A 24,273-nucleotide genomic window follows, 5' to 3' on the forward strand; every position below is an offset into this window, starting at 1 on the left:
ATTAACTGAATAAAGGTTGGAGCTTTCACTTGATTGCTATTTAGTTGCAGTTAATAGGCTTTTTGCCTTTCAGGGATTGTTTATGGAAGGACAAGTTTGCATAGAGTCTTGGACAAAGACCATTTGTATTGAGCAGGTATACCTACTTTTGTCCTTTCTTCTCATTGTAATTTCCTGACCAGCATTCCGCTGTTTTGAAAACATTGACTGGTGGGAGGTTGAAGGAGAAAATATAAACAATTCCTGGTAGCTGTTCAGCACAGCCTAGTACTACTTTGTTGCTAGTTTTCACATCGTTTGCAGTGATCCAGCAGATCCAAGCCTGTGGGGAAAAAATAATTATTTTTTACATTTTCTGGCAGTATAGTTGTCCTTGATGAAGGTGTTTGTGTGTCTGTGTGTGGGGGGGGCTGGGCTGGGGGAAGTGGGTGTAAGTTAAAGATAAAATTGCTGATCCTATGTGAACAGCTGTAATACTGACACTTAAATATCTGGTTTTATAGTCTTAACAGAGTTGAGTGTTGGGTTTCTCCCAGTGGATTTAGGCTCATCTCTAACCTGAGGGGTTTTCACACATGCCACAACCTGGCCAGACACAAGTGACAATGGAGTTGCAGAACTGGAACATTTGGCTAAGTGAGTGAGCGCCTCCTGTCAGTTCCCTGCTTGCTCTTTGGTAACAAAGGTGGCCAACATGGTTCTGAACTCTGTGTCCTCCAGAATAGTCCCTACCATAGTTTATCCTCAGTCTCACTAGGTCTTTCTTACAAGGGTTGTGTGTGTAAAATGACTCAGACACTGGATGAAGGTAAGAGCAAAAAACTAAACAAATACCTCACTGTGACAAACAGTATAATTTGGCTTGCTTTGTCTTTTGTGCCAAGCCTCCAATCCATCATCTGCCAGTCTCAAGGTCTCAGCAAGGGCTCCCCACTGTTTATTTGCCAAGAGCTCAGTTGCTCATTAACCAGCCCTGCTAAAAAGAGTGCTTATTGTTAGACACTTACCTGTCTTGCCAGTCGGTGGCTAAATGTCTTCCCTGCCCCTCCATCTCCTTAGCACTCTCTGACGATGCCTTGTGTTATGTTTCACGCTTTTTGAAGACTTTAATTGAGAAGGTAGGGCTCAGCCTAAACAACAATTTGGTCATTTCACACTGACATGTTGCCTCTGACAGATCTTGATTTCTCTGAGAATATCAGGAAGGGTCTTCCCAGTCACCCTAAGTGGTCTGGTGTAAAATATGTGCTTGCTGTGAGCCAAAACATTGGCTAAACTATTACTGGATTGCTGTGGCTAGCCCCACTCTTACTTACTTTGAGGCCAGGTCTACAGTAGGAGTGCTTTGTAGGTAAACACTGTTATTACCCTCCCCCCTCCCCCCCATCCAGGGAAATAAGCTATACTAGAAGAAATGCATTTTTGCTGATATAACTGTCTACAGTAGGGGCTCTTGCTTGCATAGCTATATTGGTCACAAATCAAACCCCTGACCAACATACCTATAATGGCAAAAGCTTGTAGCGTAGACTTGGGGTATGTCTATAGTTGTGTTGCTGTACTGGAGACACTACAGCCATGGAAAGGGGGACAGGGTTTTTCTGTTCCTGTAGGGGCTGATCTGTACTACAAAGTTAGGCCAGTTTAGCTAAGTAGCTCAAGGCTGTGAAAAATTTCATGGTGTGTGCAATGTAATTAAGTCGAGCTAAGCCCCGGTGTAGACACTGCTAGGTTGACAGAAGATTCCTCTTCCATTGCTGTAGTAAGTGTTTACACTATAGTGCTGCAGTGCCACTGTAGCTTTTCTGGTGTAGACGTACCCTAGGAAATCTACCTCTCCGAGAGACGGTAGCTAGGTCGATGGAAGAATTCTTCAGTCGATTTATCTGTGTCTACACCATAGTTGAGCTTGGCTCAACTGCATTGCAGAAGGTGTGAAATTTTTCACAGCCCTCAGTAGTTAAGCCAATCTGACTTTGTAGTGTAGACCCACCCTTGGCCTGAGGTAGTTCAAGCTCATACAGAGGAGGTACTATCCTGCATCACCTGGGCTCCTCTACTGTTGATTAACACCTGGGCAATGCCTGATGCCAGTTCATCTCAGTTACACAAGTTACCTGCTGCCAAAAAAAGATCTGGGTCATTGCTCCTAAAATAGATTCAGTGCTGAGCAGATTGCTCAAGCAAGCTTTCCTTTCCTCATAGAGGTTAATGTCTACTCCACTGGGATCCCTAGACAAGTGCATCAGCCTCCTGGAGAGGCCTTGTGTGTTTTGCTACTCTTGCTGAACACTGCCTTAAAGGTATAAGATCTGTTTGCTTATACTTGTGCCTGAAAGGGAGATTGGCTGCTGCAATATATCTGGGGTAAGGAGGGAGCAGAGGGGGAATGAACTTTTTTTTAAAAGTTGCTGATGGTCACTTACATTTGCTACTCATTCAAGTATTTGTGCCCAGAAACAATGGGGGTGCATTTGACACGTTATAAATACACAAACAAGTGTTTTACTGGTTTCAGAGTAGCAGCCGTGTTAGTCTGTATCCGCAAAAAGAAGAACAGGAGTACTTGTGGCACCTTGGAGACTAACAAATTTATTAGCTGCACAATAGTTTAGTATCTCCCTTGGAGTGTTTTACTGCCACAGAGCTGTGATAGTTTCTCTGCACACGCAGGATATCTGTCCCCTTAGTGTGGATGGCACATAATATGGTTATAATAGTGACTGTCTAGTTCTGATAATGGTTGTCAAGAAACCATTATAACCCCCAGGAGGCCTTGACCACACTGGAGGAAAGCATTCTAGTTGGAATCTTTCATTTAAATCCGTTTTTAAAAATGGTTTATGGTGACAGGGCTCTGTGAACTCTGTGATCCCAGACTCATGGGACTGCACACACAATTTGCTATTGTGTCCAATTGCTACAGGATTCCATAGCGGAATCTGCCTTTTTGCTGTAGCTGGGTGTCTGACACTGTGGCCATTTTGCCCTTTGGGGAACTTCCACCCCAAAGGAGAGTGCATTAAGTAGCAGTAGGGTGGGAGAATGTACCGGCTAAAGGAGGAGCCCCAGAAAGCAGGAGGACAGCTATCTGGGCTTGTCAGGAACCCCTTTGTCTATCTCTGAAGGTGTGTGCTGTTTTTTGGGGCATGTGGGGAACATGGTATCTAGGGGCTGAGTTGATGAGTCACTGGTGCCAGGCAGAGCTCTGGGCTGCAAAGTGTGCAGACTGAGGCAATCTGGAGCCTTAAGGTACACCCCAACACAAAGCCCTTTGTGGCCCATCCCTGCACAATAATTTAGTATCTCCCTTGGATTGCCAGTAGTAGGGGGCCTTTCCCTTCTCAGAGAGGCAGTGGCATGGGGGTTCCCCCACTACTTACACCCCAATAGTTGGGGTATATCTGCTTGGATGGCAAGCAGGCTGGACTGCATTCTTCTCCTCCTACCACACACAGTCCTGTACTACCTGATCCAGGGATGATCTTTCTGCTCAATCATTATTGGATCTCGCTGAGAGGTTCCCCATTATGGTACATACAGCTGTAGCACAGCACAAGAATGTGGTCCTTCCTTTCAAGAGGGGAACAGATCCTGTACTAGAGCTTACTGCTGTCTCAAGGCCTAAACTTTAGAAACTCTCCTATCTTCTATAAACCAGGGAGAAGAAGGTATTAATTCTTCAGAGGCAGGGCCCCAGCAACCTGTGGCAAGGGATATCGGTTCTCTGTGTGAACACGTGAAAATCACATGACATGCTTCAGGATTGCTAAGGTTCCTTTGAGAGGGTGGGGTGGTTAAAAAGGGAGGCCCCCATATTCCTGCAATTTAGGAGCACCTTGCTGCTGACTTCTCACTCTGCCTTAATTCCTGAATCTACCTTCTTGTCCCCTCTGTACACTCCCTCTCCCAAAATAAATCAGTGTTGAGTGTTCCACTTTTATTTTGAACATTGACAATGTTTAATATTGCACATTGTACCTTTATGATCGCATATATGTACAAGTCACTCATAGAACATTTATAAAGTGCCAAAAGAAATCCAGTGGAAAGCTAGCTTCTAAGCTGAGACTCTTTTTTGTAAACTTTTTTTTTGGAACTGATTTTTATTTTCCTTTCAAAACTGTAAACCCCTAGGGAAGCTTATGAAAGATTATTGATAAATACCTGACAATAGCTGTTTTATTCAACAATAGTATCAGACAAATTTAGTGTATATATCATTTGAGGCTTTGTTTATAAGTCATATCAGTTTTTCCATACTTAATGTAGACTGTCTAATATTGCATTGAATACGTTTGACATTTCTGTGACATTTTTGTTTTCTTGGGGTTTTTTGGGTCAGGATGTAAAAATCTCCCCTCGGTGTTTTGTCTCTTATCCTGTAGCTGCTGCAGCCTGACAAGGAGCCTGCCTGAAGATAGGAGGCGGCCCTGGTTGAGCAGGGGCTGGTGCAGGTTAATGAACCAGTGCCTCCTCTCACCCCCCAGTAACTGGACTTTTGGTGTCTGATCAATACATCTGATTGGACATTGCCAGGTCTCCTTGGTTGAAACTTGGGTACCTGCAACCCTAAAGTTTAAATAAATGGATTGTCTGGGTAAAACCCAGATGGGTGGCAACCCATCATCTCACCATCTAATAAAAGAAAACCCCTTATATAGGGTAATGACACCAGCTACAGGAAAGTAGGAGGAATAGAACAATTATTCACATCATGTAATGCATAGCTCTATCCCTCTCCCATTCTTATCACCTCCTTTTAGCTGGAACCATGGGACACAATTCTGCAATGTGGTGGGTCAGCTCCAGAGTTGTCAGCACAAACTCCAAGTACATGAGTATGGCTCAGAAGCCGAGTGCTCAGCATCTTGCAGAATCGTGGCCCATGGAGTATTTGCTTCAGTCACTCTAATATGTTTGCTTTCTTCACTTTCTTAATTTTAGAGGTGTAATGAAGGAAGGAGTGAAAGACTCTGAACTGGATTGTGTTACCAGTGTGTATGGCTGTGCGCGTTGCTCTGGTGTATGGATCCATTTCCCAACATGCTCCTACCTTCATGCACCACTGTACATGTTCTAAAACTTGCTTGCGCATCTCCCTGTGATGGTCTAACGCTGTCTCTGGTTTCTCCTTGGGTACATGAATGTACCTGAGTGGAGAAGCACCATGCTGTGAGCCTTCCCACCGCTGCCATTGGGTAGGAAGTAAAGAAAGGTGGTGCTATGTTCTATGCCCTTTTGCTGCTACTCGTGATAGATAGGAAGTGAACAGTTACCCCATCTGTGGTTGTTCCCCCCACACTGTCGCCCACTGGTAATGTGAGCGTGGGAGGAGAAGCACCATGCTAAATGTTTCAGTAGCACCTGCTAAAACTGATAAGCAGGTGATAAACAGCCGGCACCTGGTTTCTTTTTCCCCTTTCCTGCTCGAAGTGGGTTAGGAGGTCACACTCCATGACAGTATGATGATGTTGCACCCATTAGGTTTATGGTAGTAGTTACTGAATGAGGGATCTTTTGTGGCACCTATCTTGCTAGAGGGAAGTAGCCAGCCTTGTCATGGAGAAGTGGGGAATGTGTGCACTGAGTGCTGATAGCATCTCCTCAGGTCATATGTCAAGGGTCTTCTATGTTGGCATGTTGCATTTGAAAATGTAATGGAAGAAAAACTATTTATCTTCTGGATATTCAGCTGCTGATGGAATGGGGGTTTTATCCGTCTCTTTCTTCCTTGCGTACATCAGTGGTGAGGGCTTTTATTACCCTTTTATTTATTTATTTTGAAGAAGGAAGCTGTCTTGGCAGGGAAGCAAGCTGAAGAATAAAGGAAGAAATTCAAGCAGAAGGGGAAAAGGATTTTTGTTCCCTGTTAGCAGTGAAAGCATGTACCTTCTCGGGACAGACTTTTGATTCTATTATTTTTCCCATTTATCTGATGTGTCTAACAGTCTTTAGGTGTACTTACAGTAAACATAATAAAAACCTCAGCTAAATGGATGCTAAACCAAATAATTCCCTACCCTGCACCCGACAGACATCCATAAAAACAAACTCCCTCCGTCAAGCAATCCCTTGAGAAAAAGCCTGCGTAGATAGGTTTTGCAGCGTGCCCCTAAAGGTTAAGAAATGAGGGTTCTGCTGGACCATAAGGAGGCAGAGGGAATGCAAATGGCCTGCCACCAGAGTATGAATCTAGTGACCCATCTAAACAGCTAGATTAGAATGTTAGAAGAGTGCTCACTAATGTGTGAGGAACCCAACCATAAATGGCTTTATAGTTTAAAATCAATACCTTGTATTGCACCCAGAAAGGAACTGGAAGCTAGTGCAGGCTATGGAAGCACAGGCGTAAGAGGTTCCTCATACAGGGATCACACTGGTGTGTGGGCAGCTGTATTCATAGCGGAGGTCTTTACGGTTTTCACATAGCAATAATAATCCAGTCTGGAGGTGACTGTGAAGACCTGGACAGTATGGTCCGCATCTGAAAGAAAAGATAGCAAATTGCCAGATGCGATTGGACTAAAGTGCACTGCAGTTGCTGCTCCCTGGACACATAGAAACAGATGAGGGTTCAAGACCCCTGACAAGGTGGCAAATTTGAAAACCCCCATTAGCCTCTGAGGCTTGGGAGCTGTGGCTGCTATATATTGAATATTGGGAGCTGTTTTTGGCTGTAAACTCAATTCCAAATATGTGACTGGTATTTACATTGCCGTCTAGGGTCGCTCTCAGAAGCTGTAAGCCTCATACACGCTATTCAAAACAGGCTTTTTGCTGATGCCGTGGCCACGGAGGAAAGTTGCTTTTCTCCAGCGCCACCAGGGATTGTGGAAAGGTTCTGTTTTCACCACTAACCAGGTTGGATGGGCGGGAGGGGGCAGCCAATGGCTCCATTTCCAGCAGTGCTTAAAAGCTACTAAACCACTGAAATTTTGATTTGACTTTTGCTGCATCACTAAGCAGCATGGTTGACGCACAGTCAACTTGTGGAACTCCTTACCTGAAGGAAGGTGTGTGAAGGCTAGGACTATAACAGAGTTTAAAAGAGAACTGGATAAATTCATGGTGGTTAAGTCCATTAATGGCTATTAGCCAGGATGGGTAAGGAATGGTGTCCCTAGCCTCTGGCTGTCAGAGGGTGGGGATGGATGGCAGGAGAGAGATCACTTGATCATTGCCTGTTAGGTTCACTCCCTCTGGGGTACCTGGCATTGGCCACTATCGGTAGACAGGATACTGGGCTAGATGGACCTTTGGTCTGACCCGGTATGGCCTTTCTTATGTTCTTATGACGAAGCACCTAAGATACCACAGTGATGAACATGTTAGAAATGCTGGGACAGAAAAAGGCTTTGTCTGGTGGGGGGTATCTGACCTTCCCTAACGTGAAGATGGGCTGCAGCCAAAGAAACTACTGAAAAGGATTCCTAGTTGTTGGCTTGTTGCTTTATTTTAATGTCTCAAAAATGGAAAATTACTTTCTGGAGCCACTTAAGAAGTGGGACCTGAGCCTGGTTGATGCTTAAAATTTAGATCAACCTAGATGAAAAATTCACATCCTTGAGTGACATTGTTAAGCTGACCTAGCCCCCCGTTCTAGATGTGGTTAGGTTGATGGAATAATTCTTCCGTCGACTTAATCCACCTCTCAGAGGCAGTAACTAAGTACAGCGATTGAGGGGAAAAAACCCTTCTGTTGCTTTAAGAAGTGTCTACTCTATGGTGCTACAGTGCTCTGTGCAAATCCTCCTCCCCTCCCCCAAATAAACAACCCCTCTATTTTGGGGGGCTTACACCTCCAGAACTGACTCCAGTGACCCCAAGAGGCATAGCAAATTTTAAGAAAATCCAGTTAAATATATGTATTTCAGAGCCCTTAAAAGTGCCATCCTTTAACCAGGAAGGAGAAGGACAGTGGAGAGAGAGCTGCAGAATTCAGGCTTTGAAAGGTGTGAAGAGGCCTATGTCCTCAGCTAAATGAGAACGCCCTGTGGAGATGAATACAACCTGACTTTAATAGCTCTGAGAGGTGTGAATTGCTCCATTCTTCTCAGTGGTGTTCCCATCCCCCTCTGGAGAGCTTTAGAGCCCCTGATGGGCATGAAGTACGCCTGTTCACAGCTCCACACCCAAAGAGGCAGGACTTGCCCAGATCCTGGTTCACATGGGGAATAGGGATGGGGACTCAGATGAATGGGGTTTAGGAAAAGGGCCGGTCCAATTCCTGTAGATGGGCACAGGTCCACCCAGATCCTGGCACAAACACGGGGCAGCAGGAGCAACTCAGACAACCCCAGGGGGAACAAGGCTCCTCTGAGGGGCCAGAATGGGGTGCTCGGCAAGAGCCCCTCAGATGTGAACACGCACATGGGAGGGAATAAGATGGGTCTGATTGGTGCTGTTCCTGTTCTCCTCCAGTCCTGCTGCCAATCACCTCCACATCCACCTTCCCAGTGTCATACGCTTCCTTCACCTGAACCCTCACCCTCTCTTCTTTTCTCATAACCTCCTCTTGCTGCAGCCCTGAACTCTATTCCTCTGCCCCCCTAAAGCCCTCCCATCATTCTCACATCTAATACCCCTCCCCAAAAGACTGATTACATTCCCTCCAAAATAGAACTGCCACCCAGGACTCAAATTGTAGTAACCTCCAACACTCAGTCCAAAAAGCCTTCGGTCTTAGGTGGGGGGGCTTGCAGCTTGTAATGAATTTATCCTTAGTTAAGTTAATTGAAGTGTGAGTTTAGAGCCATCAGTCTGAAGAAAATTTGTGATTCATCCAGTCATTAGTACCTTCCACTTTAGCAGTACAAGGCAGCAGAAGGAAACTGTTCCCCCCCCCCAACTTGGGAACCCCCTCAGTCAAGCCCAAATTTGGAATGCTACCCACATTCACATGAGGCACACCAAATTTCAAAGTGATCCGAGTAACTGTACAGATCTCAGAGCGCTTACAAGAGTTGATCTTTAAAGCATATGAAATGGCAGGAAGGGAAACCCTCTAGCTGTTTTTCTGTATTGGTGCACGTGTGCTGTAAAAATGTACCTTTGCTTAAATACTATTCTCCGTTTGGGTCCCCCAAAGATTTAGTGAGCGCCATGCGCTGCTTTGGATGAAACGCAACCGCTTGAGACCATTTTGACACACATCAAATCAATACTTTGACCTCTAGCTCTTTGCAAAAAAAAAAATCCATCTAGAAACTTTTTGAAAAAAATGTTTGTTTTTTCCCCCCAGAGCTTATCTTAGAAATCCCTAGCTCAAAGGACGCCAATTTGGGATCACTAACCCTACCTTGCATCCCCTGGGGCACACCAAATCGCAATGGCATCTGACTAAGCATGTTGATTTTAGAGGCCTTAGAAAGGTCGATCTTTAAACAGAAGTTGTGATGCAACGTTAGCTATAGTCGTGCTGCTGTACCACTATAATGCAGGGTTTTTCTCCCATGACCAACTAGGAAAAAGCAGAAGGAACTGGAGAGAACCTAGAGGTATTGACAGAAGAGCACCCTGGTTTTTGGCAAGATAGGAATTGTGCCGTGTGACTTGCACTGCAAGGTGTGGGGAAAGGCTACTGTTCAAATCTATCACTCCAGTCCAACACCACTTCCAACTATCTGAGCTTACAATGATTTCAATATTTTAGTAACTACTGTCTGTTTTGGGGTTTGGGGTGCAATCGCCACTTGCCCTGCAACCCTGGGTGCTGAACAGTGCTTTGCTGCTGTAGCTCTCTGCTTGGGATGCTCACAACCAGCCTACAAGCATGCAGGTCACATGTCTGTGTGCTAGAGAGCCGAGTTCATTAGCTCTGACCCCAGCAGCCTGTCTCTAGCCCCACCACTACATTCTGGCTTTCACCAGCCTTGATTACAACCAGCAACGTGTTCTGTGGAATGTCCAGCCCTCTCCTGGACAGTTCAGAGAAATCCTGTGGTTGGTTTGTTCTTCTAAGGACACAGAAGCACATCACCGCTTATTAACTTAACTGCGATAAATACACTTTTCTCTACAAAAACAGCACTGAGTGGTTTATAGTAAATAACACATTTATTAATTATTTGACATAGGTGATACCAAGTAAAAGGAGTAAGGATAGAAATGGTTACAAGCAAATAAAAATTGAAACATGCATCTAAAACTTAATCTAGCAAGGTACAGGCTTTGTTCAATGTTGTTTCTCTCACCATTTTTCCTTTTTCCCAGCTGTGGCTGACTTTCTCTGTCAGGACCTTCCATAGACGCACAAGGGGCTGGCTTCCCTTGTCTTCCTGGGTGACAGATCTTTGCCTAAGCAGGTTTTTCACCTATATTCAGTTCCCAGAGACTTCAGCCCCTCAACACCCTTGGTTGAAGAACCCATCTCTCTTAGCTTTCAAGAGCGCTGGCCTCTTGTGTCTAGTGATGGATGCCAAAGATGGCGTCTGTCTTTGCTTATATCTTCCAAAGTTCAGTGACTTTGTTTCAAGATGCAGGATGACCTCATGCTTTCTTCCCTTCATCCCCCTGTATGTAAATGGGGCTCCCATTGTTTTGATTCCACCATACTTAATTTACATAGGAAACCGATAAATAGCTGCCTTCCCGCCTGTCTGGGTGGGCACCTGTTTCTCTCTGTTTGGCCACAGATTTTAAAACATAATATAATTAACTATCTATTTCCTCAGACAGTGGTAATACATACATTTCACAATGATGTTAATCACTGGTGTGTCATTAGTTTCCAGAAAAGACTAACCCTTTACACTCTTCTAATACAGTAATATTGTATCGAATCAGCTGATTCAATAGCTTATCACTTGAGGTTCAGCTCCCATCTTTATAGACCAGTAAACCTTTGAAATGGAGTCTTCTGAGGGTTACCCCTCAAAGTAAAGTTTATTCAAGCTATGAGGAAGGCGACATGGAGTCTGGTGGTGAAGGAAGCTCCATGCTCTTTCTTCCCCCATTTGTTGGCTTAATAGTTTGTTACCCAATATGTAAAAATAAACCTTCATTGTCTTTGTGTGAAGATAGGGCTTGCCAGAGAATCAAATACACATTCCTTTGTAAGGCAAACCTTTTTACCAACTCCCCCTGAAATGCCTGGTTTAAGCACACGTTAGTCATAATTCCAGTATATATCCGTTACTCTTAATACACACTGCCTACATACACCACGCAAGAATATTAATGATCAGTGAGGTATTAGTTTACAAATGATACCTCACAAGCATAGGTGCTGGAACTAGGGGTGGTGAGGGTGCTGCTGCATCCCCTGGCTTGAACTGATTTCGATTATATACAAGGTTTACAGTTTGATTCAATGGCTCTCAGCACCCCCACTATACAAATTGTTCCAGCACCCCTCCTCACAAGTCTTTACATTTCAAAAGTTTTAATATGTTCAGGGGATTTCAAGCTTGGTGCTCAGCCTGATGTCTGCTACCTTTGTTTTACCTAGTAAATCATGAGTCTAGAGTTGAGGAGATGTTTGTATGATTGGATGTCACTTTTAATGACTGCAGACAGTTTTAATGAGTTTTAGATTGCCAGAAGCAGCAATCCACCTGCAGCTAACTGTGAAAGCTGGATGTTGAAAACACTTTCCTTCTGGTGTTTTTGCACTCAATCCTGAGCTCTTAAGTGAATGCACTAACTCTTATATACAGGCCTTTTTTTCTTGAAATGGCTCCATAGGACTGATAGGGATATCCTGGATCCTCAAGTCCAGCCCCTTGCTATCGCAGGCAACTACTCATGGTGGTAATGTTAAACATGCACATAAGTGTGTGTTGGATTTGAATCTAAAATTCTATCTAATATTGACAGCACAATCAGTGTCATTGTTTGTAGCATAGCTATTAGTTTTGCTGCCTCATCTGAAGTATACTTTCTTAATTTAAGAATTTTTTTTCTTCAAAGAAACATATTTTTTATACCAATATGTAAATCGGCTCCAAAATAATTTTCCTGGAAAATCTGTTTGCAGAGAGGTGAGGCTAAGTCCCCAAATATGCTAAGTTGATATAGCATGATTAAAAGCGGATTAAAGTGTGCTTTTAAAAAAAAAAAAAAAAAAAAAAAAGGTTTTGCCATTCAGTCTGTTTTGTGATGACTTGTGCTTTGTGTTCATCCCTCTCTATGCTGGAGGATCTTGGCAAAATCTTAATAGAAGATCTGAATAGCAGTTATGTGAAGTGCTGATCTCAGCTGCAGCTCTGCCTTCCTGCAAAAGGGGGAAACTTAAAAAAGAAAAGTGTGGGTATGGGTAGGAAGAAGATCCAGAATTGCTGCGCTGAATCAAAGCCACATGCAAGGAGCATTTGAATCAGAGCATTGTACGTCACTTTTGAGCGAAGAGCTGTTGCAGCTGTATTTTTCACTTGGTTCCCCTCCCCCCCCCGTTTAATTTGTTATGAATTTTTCAGTGTACCAGAGCCACTATGTATGCTGCACATCAGAATGGTATAAATCATGCATGTTAACATATTAGAGTTGTAGGGCCAACTGTTCTGGTAGGCTGCTAGCGTCTTTAAGTTCTAAACTGAATCTGTATTCTTAAACCCACAGAATTGTGAGTCTCCCCCCATTTCTTGGCTCAGCACATCAGTCAACATTTGTGTGCTTCATTTTAGTATCGAAAAGGAGAGGTCTCTGTATAGTGCAGCTTTTGGTGATTGTGACAAAATAAACTAATGAACAGTAGTCCCCTAAAGTGTATTGGTGAACACGGATTATACTACAGAAATAACCATCTCTAAACACATTCATGAAACGTGGTTGTGGAATAATGGTGCTACAACATGTTTTCTTTCCTGTGTCAACAGAAATAAGCACACTAATAAGCTCTCTCTTAGGGCTTGTCTATACTTACGCGCTGGTTCGGCGGTAGGCAATCGAACTTCTGGGTTCGATTTATTGCGTCTTGTCTGGACGCGATAAATCAAACCCAGAAGTGCTCCCCGTCGACTCCGGCAATCCTGCTCGGCGTGAGAAGTACGCGGAGTCGATGGGGGAGCCTGCCCGTGTCTGGACCGCGGTAAGTTCGTAACTAAGGTACGTTGACTTCAGCTACGTGAATAACTTGCAATAAGTTGCGTACCTTAGTTCGAATTGGGGGGTTAGTGTAGACCAGGCATTAGACTCCACTAGGGTTAAAACATGGGTTACCTACCATAATTATAACACTTTATCTATCCGCACAGGCATGTTATATTGGAACTGAGCCCCATAATGTCACACAATTGTGCCTTAATAGTAGGTAAATGTATAGATAGGTATTCCTTCAAGTGAGCCAATATAGAGGTTCAATACTTACAGAGAAACTGGGCAATTTTGCAATTCCTTTAACACAGTGCTTGCACTAAGTGTTGTAAGGAAGGTGAAACAATAACAAATATTAAAGTTCATATTCATTCAGAGAATTTTCATGCCTTTTTAAAAGCAGAGAACCAGTGGTTCTTGCCTGTTTTTCTTCGAAGTTCAGTGGGGCCTGGTGCCAAATCCTGCTTGTCTTCGACTATTTCATAGACCTCAGTGAGGCTCCTTGTCTGAGGAAGATGAGAATGATTATTTGGCCCTCCCTCTGAAACTTTCATAGCCAACTGTCAGGTAAGTAACTGATTCTAAAGAAAATTGTGCTTGATGGACATTGCCTTTAGACACTGAGTGCAAGAATGCTGTACAATACCAACATGCAACTGTTATCTTAACATCAGAAATTCTACGTATGATTATTTTAATAGATTGCGTGGTTATTTCTCAGCAACATTCTATGCCTTCTGCTCTGATTGGCTACTGCATTTAACAATCCACATGCATGTCCACAACAAGCACAGCTATCTCTTGATTCCTGCTTTCTTGCCCCATCTTTTAGGCCCACACATTTCAGTTATTCTCTCTTCCTCCTCCTCCTTCCTTGCAATCCTCTGCTGTCTTCAAACATTTAAAAAAAAAAAAAAAAAACCTATAGGTATACTGTTCATAACATGATTTAGTTGCCAAACATGTTTCTTTACCTGTACTACTAATACATACATATTACATCCGCATAGACTTATTTATGTATATATGATCAAAAGGCTGATGTATTTTTCTACTTCTCTTTTATTTTTGCTTAGACTGCAAAAATAAATGCATTACTTTTATTACGCTAGCTCTAAAAAATGTGCTGGGTGCTTCACATAAATGTAAGAAGACATGTCCTGCCTTGAAGAACTTTCAGCTTAAGTAGAATACATAAAACAGGGGGAGGAGGACTGGAATACAATAAATATTTAAATATAATCGTTAAATGAAGTGCATTTCACTTCTGTTAATAGTTTCACTTCAAGGGTCTGCAGTGTTCAGTAGCAAACTCTGCAAATAACATTTACCCTGGAACTCTTTGAAGAAATTCATGGAAAAGTTTCTGTTGGCTTTAGAGTTTGTCAACACTTGCTTTGACCCAGTCTATGCTCTAAATTATGCTTGGTTTAGAACAGGAGTCTCGCCCTCATGTGGTCCTCGTGGTCATTTGAGTTTTAGTTCATTGGTCCGAGGGCCGCATCACTGACCCCCCCCTCCCCCTCGCTGCCCCCAGAGAGTGCATGAGGGGTAGGGCAGGGAGTTGAGGTGCAGCAGAGGGTTGGGATGCAGACAGGGGGCTCAGGGTGCAGAAGGGGTGTGGGATGCAGCAGCGGGTTGGGGTGCAGGCAGGGGGCTCAGGGCAGGGAGTTAGGGTGCAGAAGGGGTGTGGGATGCAGCAGGGGGCTCAGGGCAGGGGGTTGGGGGGCGGGGTACAGGAGGGCATCGGGCTCCGGGGTGGCAGCGGTGCACACTGGGGCTGGGGCAGGCTGCCAGCCCCGGCCCCGGCCCGCTTCGCTCCGGGAAGTAGCTGGAACCATGTCCCTGCAGCCCCTGGGGGAGGGGGACGCAGGGTTCCACACACTTCTTGCTGCTCCTCCAGGTATCTCCCCTGAAACTCCCATTGGCCGTGGTTCCCCGTTCCCGGCCAATGGGAGCTGCGGGGGGGGGTGTGTGTGTGTGCTTGGAAGCCAGGGCAACACACGGATGGAGCCCTCTGCTCCCCCGGCCGCAGGGACGTGATGCCCGCCGGCACGGGGCTCGAGGGGGGCAATCCTGTGGGTGTAGTTTGCCCACCCCTGGCCTGGAGGTAGGGCGGTGGGGCCGGTGCGGGCTGCATGTTTGAGACCCCTGGTTTAGCAGTTTCCTTTGCTCCCTTCCTCACAGCTTCCCACTGCCTTAGGGCTGAGGCTTGTGGGCAGGGTGTCCAAGGCCAGGTCTATGCTACCGATTTCTGCCGGGGTAGCTGTGCCAAGCAGAGGTGTGAAGAGGTGTGTGATGATCTCTGCCTGACATAGTTGCGCTGGCAAAAGTCCCAAATGTCGATGCAGTTACACTGGCAAAACTACATGTTTTCTGGTGTAGTTTGTTTTGCTCAAGGGTGGGAAGGATGCTGGAATAAGCTGTACCAGCAGAAGCATAGTTTTGCCTGTATAGCTGCATCCACACTAAGAATGATTTGCCAGTATAGTATATTGGTATTGCTATGCCAGCAAAGGCTTGTAGTGCAGACGTGGCCCAACGGTCCACTTTCCTGCCTCTCATCTGCCTTCTCAGTGCTAAGTTTTAACATTAATCGGGAAGGGAAAATATTTGCTTTTAAGGGCAAGGGTTGAGGGAGAAGAAGAAGCCGTTTATAAATTAAAATGACTCATTTATAGAGGTGGCCAGGCAGCAGGGCACTGAGAGAACAAGGTTTCCAAACTTTTGAAAGCTGAGCCACCCTCCCAATCCCACTTAGGAAGATGAAACTCCCTTCAATCCTGCTATGGTAGCAGGGCAGCATAGGGGAGACTCATCTAAGCCCCTCAGCCCAACTAGTCCTTTGCACCAATTTCTGCCAGCTGGGCACACCACATACTTTTGGGAAAGACCGGCTTAGAGGAAGGGCCAGTGGGGGGAAGTTACTATATGGATGACGGTGAAGTTACAGCTGCATGCTGGACAGATAGACACATAGGCTTCATCCTCAGAATGTCTGCCCAGCCCAGCCCAATATATGGTTATTGCCTTGTTAACCAGGAACGCCTGCAGCTACCTGATCTCTTGTGAGAGTCTTGGTGCCTCTCTCCCCCCATTGCTGTGAGTTCTTGAAAGCTTTCAGTTGTACACATACATATGTGAAAAGTGGGAAAAGGAACATAAATGATGTTGACCATATTGGACCCAAGCAGAACTCTACAATCTGTTTGTTTTTAATTGTTTTTCAAAACATTATTAACAGAAAATCTCTGTCACTGTCTCTTCCCTGCCCCCCTCCCCTTACTCTATCCATGAGGTAGCATATGTGCCAGTGAATGCAATACCAAGTGCCCATTTCTTTCTCTCAATGGGAGAGTAAATTAGTATGTCAAACTTGCATCAGTAACTGGTGTATAATTTAGCTTTATCCTGGGGCTGTAGTAAGTTTTACAGCCTTTCTTTACAACATTTCCCTGAGTTTGTATTTTTCTTTCATGTTCAACTGGGAACACTCTTTTTTTGTTTGTTTACTGTCTGCCTTTGAGAAGTAAGCATCCCTTAGGTGTGCAGCTGAGAACCAGTCACGTGTGTGTGGCTGAAGGCTGGAGGAGGAATCATAGACAAGCATATGCAGGAAAATACATATTCCAATTCCTTGTACTGTGGTGATGAGTAATCTTTAGGTTAAAGCAGAACAGCATGGTTTAAAATGTAGGACTTTAATATCTATTGCTTCCTCCCACCAAACTGAACTGCAGGGCGTGTTTCTTTCTGTTTGATTTTCAAATGCTGTAAGAGTGTTGGAGCAATCTGGGAAATTGTTTTAATATATTTTCTCCTCTAATCCTGATTCTTGGGACCAAGTTGTAATGGTGCATAGAATTTCAGGGAATGGAATACACGAATGGAGAAAAGTAAAGTACTTTCAGGACCAGTATCCCTGTCAAAGGCTGTGTGTGAGAGAGTGAGAGGGGACCATGATTTGGGCAATCCAAATGATTTGGCATTATCTTTCTTTAGTGTTCGTAGTTAAGTATCTACTGCAATTCTTCATAAGCATAGAATTCAGGCTTTTTCTTCAGCGTTACCCCAGTCTCCTCTGCTGTCCACACATATACACACACAAGGCTCTCACTTGTGCTGGCTGGCCTGTTCTGAGGTAAAGGCTACAGCTCACATAACCCGCCCACTTTGCAGTGTGGCAGCTAAGCCACTCAAGTGCTGGGAGTCCTGCAGTGCCTTCCCACTATTCCCCTGTGTGCTCAGCAGTTCTCCCACAATTCACTGGGGAAGAATCCTTGAGCCCCTCTGTATACTGCAGTGCTAAGAACCATAGGATATGGCCCCAGATGTCTAGTGCCTCACTCAAGCAGTACAGTGCCAGTGTGGGTGCAGCGGAGTGGACACTACACTCGACAGTGGCTTTGCAGTATAGTTGCTCACGCCCGAGCTAGGACAGCCTGGGTGCTTTTATGTGGGTGCAAATCATCTGAGTTCACTCTGATGTGAAGATCCATCTATAGACTGGTGTGGGGAGAAACCAGAGCTAACAACTAACTGTGATGAACCATGTAGTTGAAATAATCAAACCTTAGCTTTATCATTTTGATGTGGCTTTCGTTTTCATCTTTGTGACGTTTGGAGGTGTCCCCTTTTTGTAAAATGCAAGTGCATTGTTTACATTCTCAAAGATTCATCCTTTGTGTTCCTCTAAAATAAAGGTTTCTGATCTAGATTTAGTTAGCTTTGTGCACCTTCAGCCTGATTTTTGCCTTGTTTAGCTTTGACCAGGCTCTGGTTTCTTCTTTTACGTAAATACAGTAACAGCGGAGAGGAACAACATTTTGACAGCACAATAATAAAAGTAATCCAAAGTGTAAAACTTTCAGTTAAGTATTACTACTCTGATATTTCTGACACTGCATATCTGTAACTTACTCCCAGGGTATCGAATATTCTGGAACCAAATTCTAGAACCAAATGCTGTAATACATCTCTGTTAATTTGTGTCTGACGTGATTTAATTTTTGTACATGTTGATTATTCTCTAAACTACATAAATTTGGATTTAGTTAACTTTGCAACCTCCTCTTCTGACTTACTAATTGCTCTTTTGTATGATGTCTCAGAGAATAATGTCAAGTAGAGTGTTTGATAGTAATACTTGGAGAAAAGCCAGCACTGCTCCTCTCTGTAGGTGGGGTGACTACCCTTCAGAAACATGATGATTAACTCAGTTCAAACCAAATGAAAAAATCCCTGAAACGCACCCTTTTTCCTTTCCACGTCATCCTCTGTTTGCTTGAGGCGATGATCCTGCACTTTGTCTCAGACAGGTGACTCAGATGGAGGAGATGGAAACAAAAAGTCTGAGTTTCTGGTTACTCTGCAGTATCATCCTTATTGCCTTTTAACTGCATCTCTCACATTTAGTAACACAGACAGCTATAAAGAGTGTCTGTGTAAAATTTTTTACTAAGTTTTTTTTACCAGGCAGTCCCCAAAACTCTAATTCTCCACTGTATTACAGTGGACCGGTAGGAATGCACATAGTTGTGATGTTTCTGCTTTCCAGCATGCACCAATGTGGATCTAAATGAACATCATAAAGTTCTCAAAAGTGCATTGCAAAAGAACCTAGAGGCTTGCAGAAAGGCAGTATGGTGAAAATTTTGTCCTTTAAGCCATGAAAGACAAAGGTCGCCTTGGCTGGTTTAAATGGGCTTTTAGGCCAAACTTCAGTTGCAGGCTTGGAGCCTGGAGATTCATTAATGTCCGACCCATCAGGTGCAATATAAGGACGTGAATATAATAAAGTAGAAAATGTTTGCCCTGAATCTCTAGTTCTCTTCTCTGAAATAAGTTATTTTTGGAAGCCAAGCCCTGATCCAGCATTGTTAGTTTCATAATTGCACAAATTTATGCAAATCAAAGTGAAACTAGTGGGCCAACTGTGGCTCATGGGATCCTAAAATCTAGCCTCTAATGGTGCCTTCTGCTCTGCAGTTTTCCTTTAAACATGGAGGTGTCACTTGTGGAGACCAAAAAGTCTAGAACCTTCATTTAAGTTTTTGTAATGGTTCTGTGAACACCTGGGCTTTCTCCCCCCCCCCCCCCTTTTTTTTTTTTTTTTTTTTTAAAGCTTCATGTTTTCTGTAAAAGTGTCTGCTTAGCTGGAATGTGAAAGACAAACTGATAGACTGTAGGTTTTCATGGTCTAGACAGTATTTGGTCCTGCCNCCCCCCCCCCCCTTTTTTTTTTTTTTTTTTTTTTTTTTTTTTTAAAGCTTCATGTTTTCTGTAAAAGTGTCTGCTTAGCTGGAATGTGAAAGACAAACTGATAGACTGTAGGTTTTCATGGTCTAGACAGTATTTGGTCCTGCCATGCGGGCAGGGGACTGGACTCGATGACCTCTCGAGGTCCCTTCCAGTCCTATAATCTATGAATCTATGGCTCATGAACTCTGCCAATCGCTTTATCACAGAAAGTTCCAGTAAAAGAAAATACGGGATTGTTTAGCATTTTTTGTTTCTGGGTGCCTTTTGAAAATACAATTACAGCCAATGTAAATTATTATACAAAATAGATGCAGTTCTCAGGATCCTAGAAGGTTGTCATTGTCCTTCCAAGTTGCAAAGTGGATCCCTGCGCTTAAATCATTTGCTGTCTGAGATAATGGTTTAATATAGCATTTGAAATACTTGGAGGCTTGTAAGAAGTCCATCTCATTTATGAATAGGCACATAAGCAATGTACTGAAATTATTGTATTAACAGTCCATATTCTTTAGATGACTTGTTTTCCTTGCAACTGATCAGTCGCAAAATGCTATAGAAAGTCATTCCACTCACCGCCCCTTCTCCTGCAAAGTCTTGAAATAATGGTAATAATTGAGCCCATGTGTGACCCCCAGCATGAAAGAAAATGTAGCTATGAAAAGTACAGCTTAAATAGTTTGGATTTTTTATCATTTCAATACACAAAACTTAAAGAGGGGCAGGCTCTGAAGTCAGGGCATTGCGGGGGTGGGGGTGTCCGAGAACCTTGCTGAACAAATACTAGTGGATCTGTTGGCTGAAATTCTGCTTATTATCTTAACAATTAATCTTTCACCCTTTATAACTTAAAACATGAATAACCTTCCTGACCCCCCTTGCCCCTCTGAATTCTTCAGTCTCCCATTTTATTATGGATCTCAAACCTTGGCCAAATCGGTCCTTTAATATTATCTAGCCAAATGAAACCTTGAAGGGATGTTTTTGACCTTGGTTGTCTGCAGTTACTGAACATTACCCACTTGTTGTGAAGACAGAAAAAAATGTTGACATTCACAATGTGAAAATAAATATTTGAAGATAGGTTTTGGTCTGCTCAATTTGCACTGTCAGCATAAACAAAATCCTTCCCTTGTTTTCTTTGTAAGGATCCTTATTGTAGTCTTCATAATACTCGACTGTATAATCTGAAAGCCTTTCATAGAGGGCATTTTTACATTGAGTGTTTTTTTAAAAAAATTGTATGTTTATGTTTCTTTCCTCCTCCCAAATTCCAAGACCATTTCTTGTATGTTCCCACAAGGGAGATGGGTTTATACTAGTGAGTGCTGTTGCAACTCCCAAAAGCACAGTACTCTTTTATTAAATAAGATCCTATGGTTTTAAATGAAAGTCATTCTTATTATCTTATAGCACACGTGTAGCAGTACATTACTATGCTCCTGTAGTTGGAAGGATCACTTTTATGATTCCTGGAATCCCCTGCCTGTGTTGGTACCTATATAAAGAAGGAAGACCCTTTTTGCTGACCTAGTTCCCTGCAGTATAGTTAACCTCTCCTGGTTCCTCTTCCTCCCTTGAGGGAGGAGTATCTTGAATTCTTCCCAGGGGAATGCGGTAAACAGCTGTAACCCTCCAATCAAGGGACAAATCCCAATTACAGCCACATTTAAACAACCTACTGCTATTTAGAGAAGAAAAAAAAATAGGAATAAAGAACAAGTGTTTATTCTTAATCTTGCATGGATGCAGCTACTGGAAACTGCACTATGCAGGATGGGAAACCTGAGTTACAAAGACCTAGGGCAGGGCAAACTGGGGGTCGGGACCCCTCAGGGAGGTCATGAGGTTATTACATGGGGGGTCATGAGCTGTCAGCCTCCACCCCAAACCCCGCTTTGCATCCAGCATTTATAATGGTGTTAAATATATACAAAAGTGTTTTTAATTTATAAGGGGGGGGGTCGCACTCAGAGCCTTGCTATGTGAAAGGGGTCACTAGTATAAAAGTTTGAGAACCACTGACCTAGGGTGACCAGATAGCAAGTGTGAAAAATTGGGACAGGGGATTGAGGGTAATAGGCACCTATATAAGACAAAGCCCCAAATATCGGGACTGTCCCTATAAAATCGGGACATCTGATCACGCTACAAAGACCCCAGACTGGTAGTTGCATTCTTCCATGTTGTTAGCTGTGGCTCTGCCTCCCTCTTTTTGCCCATTAGTCTGTGGTTTAAACTTTTAGCTCACCACTTCTCCCCGTTCCTGGAAGTGTAAGTCCAGCTCTTTGCCCTTTCCAAATATCTTTCCTCACCCTCACCTTCTGGCTGTCATGTGTGGTTCTGATAGCTCTGGCAGACATGAAATCTGGGCATGTCCCTACTTGTTTCACTCAGCTGCCCTGGATGGGCCCCTTCCTGTATGAAAATACAGCATGTTTTACATGGATGGATAAGAAATATAAACAAAATGGCTCAAATAGTCACACTTGTTTGTCACAGCATGGCAGACGTGTGTGTGTGTTGGGGTGGGGGTGGGGGACAGGGGAGCACTTCAGCATTTCCCCACCATTCAGACGCAGCCATCTCTCCTGTGGAATGTGCTTACAGGCATTGATGGGTGTGCTATAACAGGGGTTCTCAAACTTCATTGCACTGCAACCCCCTTCTGACAATAAAAATTACTACACAATCTCAGGACGGGGGGACAGAAGCCTGAGACTCCCTGAGCTCCACTGCCCCGGGGAGGGGGACGGGGAGGCTGGCAAAGCTGAAGGGCTTCAGCCCCAGGCCGGGGGCCTGTAACCCGAGTCTCAACATGCAGGCCTGAAACCCTCAGGCTTCAGCTTCGGGTGGTGGAGCTCGGGCTTTGGCCTTGGGCCCCAGCAAGTCTAAGCCAGCCTTGGCGACCCACTTTGGGGTCCCGACCCACAGTTTGAGAACCACTGTGTTCTAAGTAGCTAAATAGAACAGAATTCTGTGATAGCAATGTGACACTACAGTTTAAAGAGGTGAATAGTTTCTCCAAATGAAACTCCAAGGGACACTTTTTAGGTAAAATGGAATTATTATACAAGTAGTAATTTGGCCAAGACAGAGATTAAAATTCTCCTATTCTCGCAAAAAGTACAAGGCAAGAGGTCTGGAGCATTTAGTAGACTCTGCTTTAAGGTACTTCCAACACCACAGTGCCCCCTAACACTATGCTGGAGCATAGATTCAGTAGAGCTCAAGTTAGAAGAGTAACTACCACATCACTTCCTACAACATCTGAGTGCTCTGTAGAGGTCTCGGATCCGTGCAGTGACCAGACCTATCTATGCTTCACTTATGAGGTCTGGTTCACTTGTAGACTGAGGTGGTAGGACTGATCACTGGAAACTAACTGTGGGGAGGGAAGTAGTGAGTTCCCCTTGGTTCACTAGCTACTTCAAAATGCGACTACCGATTCTTAGACCATTTCTCCCACCTCTCGTTTTCCCTTCCTAAACTGGATAGTCCAGTTTCAGTAATATTTGCAGTGTGCAGTACAATACTCTGATAAATATAATGAAGCCTGTAGAATGTTGGTAACATGCAATAATGTTTTAAAATATTTGTTGTGCGTCTTCCCTTAACCTTCCAGGCTGCTGGCATTGTATAGAGCTGACACATGGGGGCAGGTTTCATGTTTTTGGTTAATTCACAAGTCAAAAAGAGCTAAGAGGCTGCAAACAATGTGTACAACCGAAGGAGCAAGGCAGGTGAAAAAGGGACACATTTCTGACAAAAAAAAAAAAGGGGGGGGGGTGGGGAACAACGACGACGGACGGACCACTTAAGATTTTCAATTAGCTCTAGAAGTTCAGGGGCATCTGAAATCACTGTCTTGGTAAGTAAAACTGTGCTGAAGAAGACTTTGGTCCAAGGAGTGTGGTACCCAAATGGATTCTACCATGATGGAAAACTCTTTCTATATGAGTCAAGGTGAAGCTTTATAGTAAAGAATTGCCAGTCATATCCCATTATTTTAAAACCAAAATGAAGATATTGCCCTCAAATGAATAGTCAATTCCTTGAAAGCACAAAAAGTTCTAAATATTTGAAAGGGTTAATAAGGTAGAAGTTGAACCTTCACTAGCAAGCTCAGTAGTTGTAACTTGCCATTTATTCAGTTCCAGCATGGGTAGCAAATTTGGATTCTGTAATAAAGACAGGACTCAGACATCATGGCGGTCTAAAAAACCCCAAACAAACCCTGAGCCATGTCTACACTTCAGCTTCCATGGTGGCTCTCGCTGGTTGAAGTGCACCAGTGGTGAATTAGAGCTATGAAGCTGGCTAGTGTAAAAAGGCCAAAGAGAATACCAGGTACTACAGTTCCAGCATTTATTGAGTTCAAAACTACTTGTGTTCTAATGGAAATCAAAGCTGTGAAATCAGCATTCCACTTAGAAAAAACCCAAACCAAAATAAAAAGTTTTCTTTTTGTCTTTTAACAACAGTTTGTATCAAAATGTAAGGGCAAAAAGCACACTAGACACATAGTGTTAGGTTTGCTATTTTCTCTGGTACAGTAATAACCTTGTAATGTTCTTTTGGGTAAACAGGTGTGCGAATACTTAAAAGTCTGCCAAGTCTGATCTCTTTAGCTAAATCCATGGTCAGAAACAATGACAGACTGAAGATTGAGTTAAAGTGTTTGCTAAGCTTCTTTGTTTTCCAACAGACTGATGCACTGGTTAATCTATAACAAGTACAAGGGGCTTGGGGGAAAAACAAGTGTCCCTTTTCTAAGAGAATTCTGAAAAAGTACAATGAGCTGATACCAACCACAAGGACAGCATTGCTAAAAACAGGATACCTCTCAACAAGGAAAATCCTTGCTCATTATTGACATCTCTTTAAACAATTAAATCAGGATATCAGCTGTCTGGTCATAACTGAATCATGATCTACTAATGTGGAATATATTAACTTTTTGTAAAGAAATAAAGGGGA

General features: G+C 43.6%; 1 protein-coding gene across 6 annotated transcripts in view; it reads left to right on the top strand.

Moving 5' to 3' along the window:
* MAP4K4 (mitogen-activated protein kinase kinase kinase kinase 4) overlaps positions 1 to 24,273 on the top strand; it is a 251,981-nt gene that overhangs the window by 25,320 nt on the left and 202,388 nt on the right. The window lies entirely within an intron of this gene.

Source organism: Trachemys scripta, chromosome 1 (genome assembly GCF_013100865.1).
Source record: "Trachemys scripta elegans isolate TJP31775 chromosome 1, CAS_Tse_1.0, whole genome shotgun sequence".
Classification (NCBI taxonomy): domain Eukaryota; kingdom Metazoa; phylum Chordata; order Testudines; family Emydidae; genus Trachemys; species Trachemys scripta.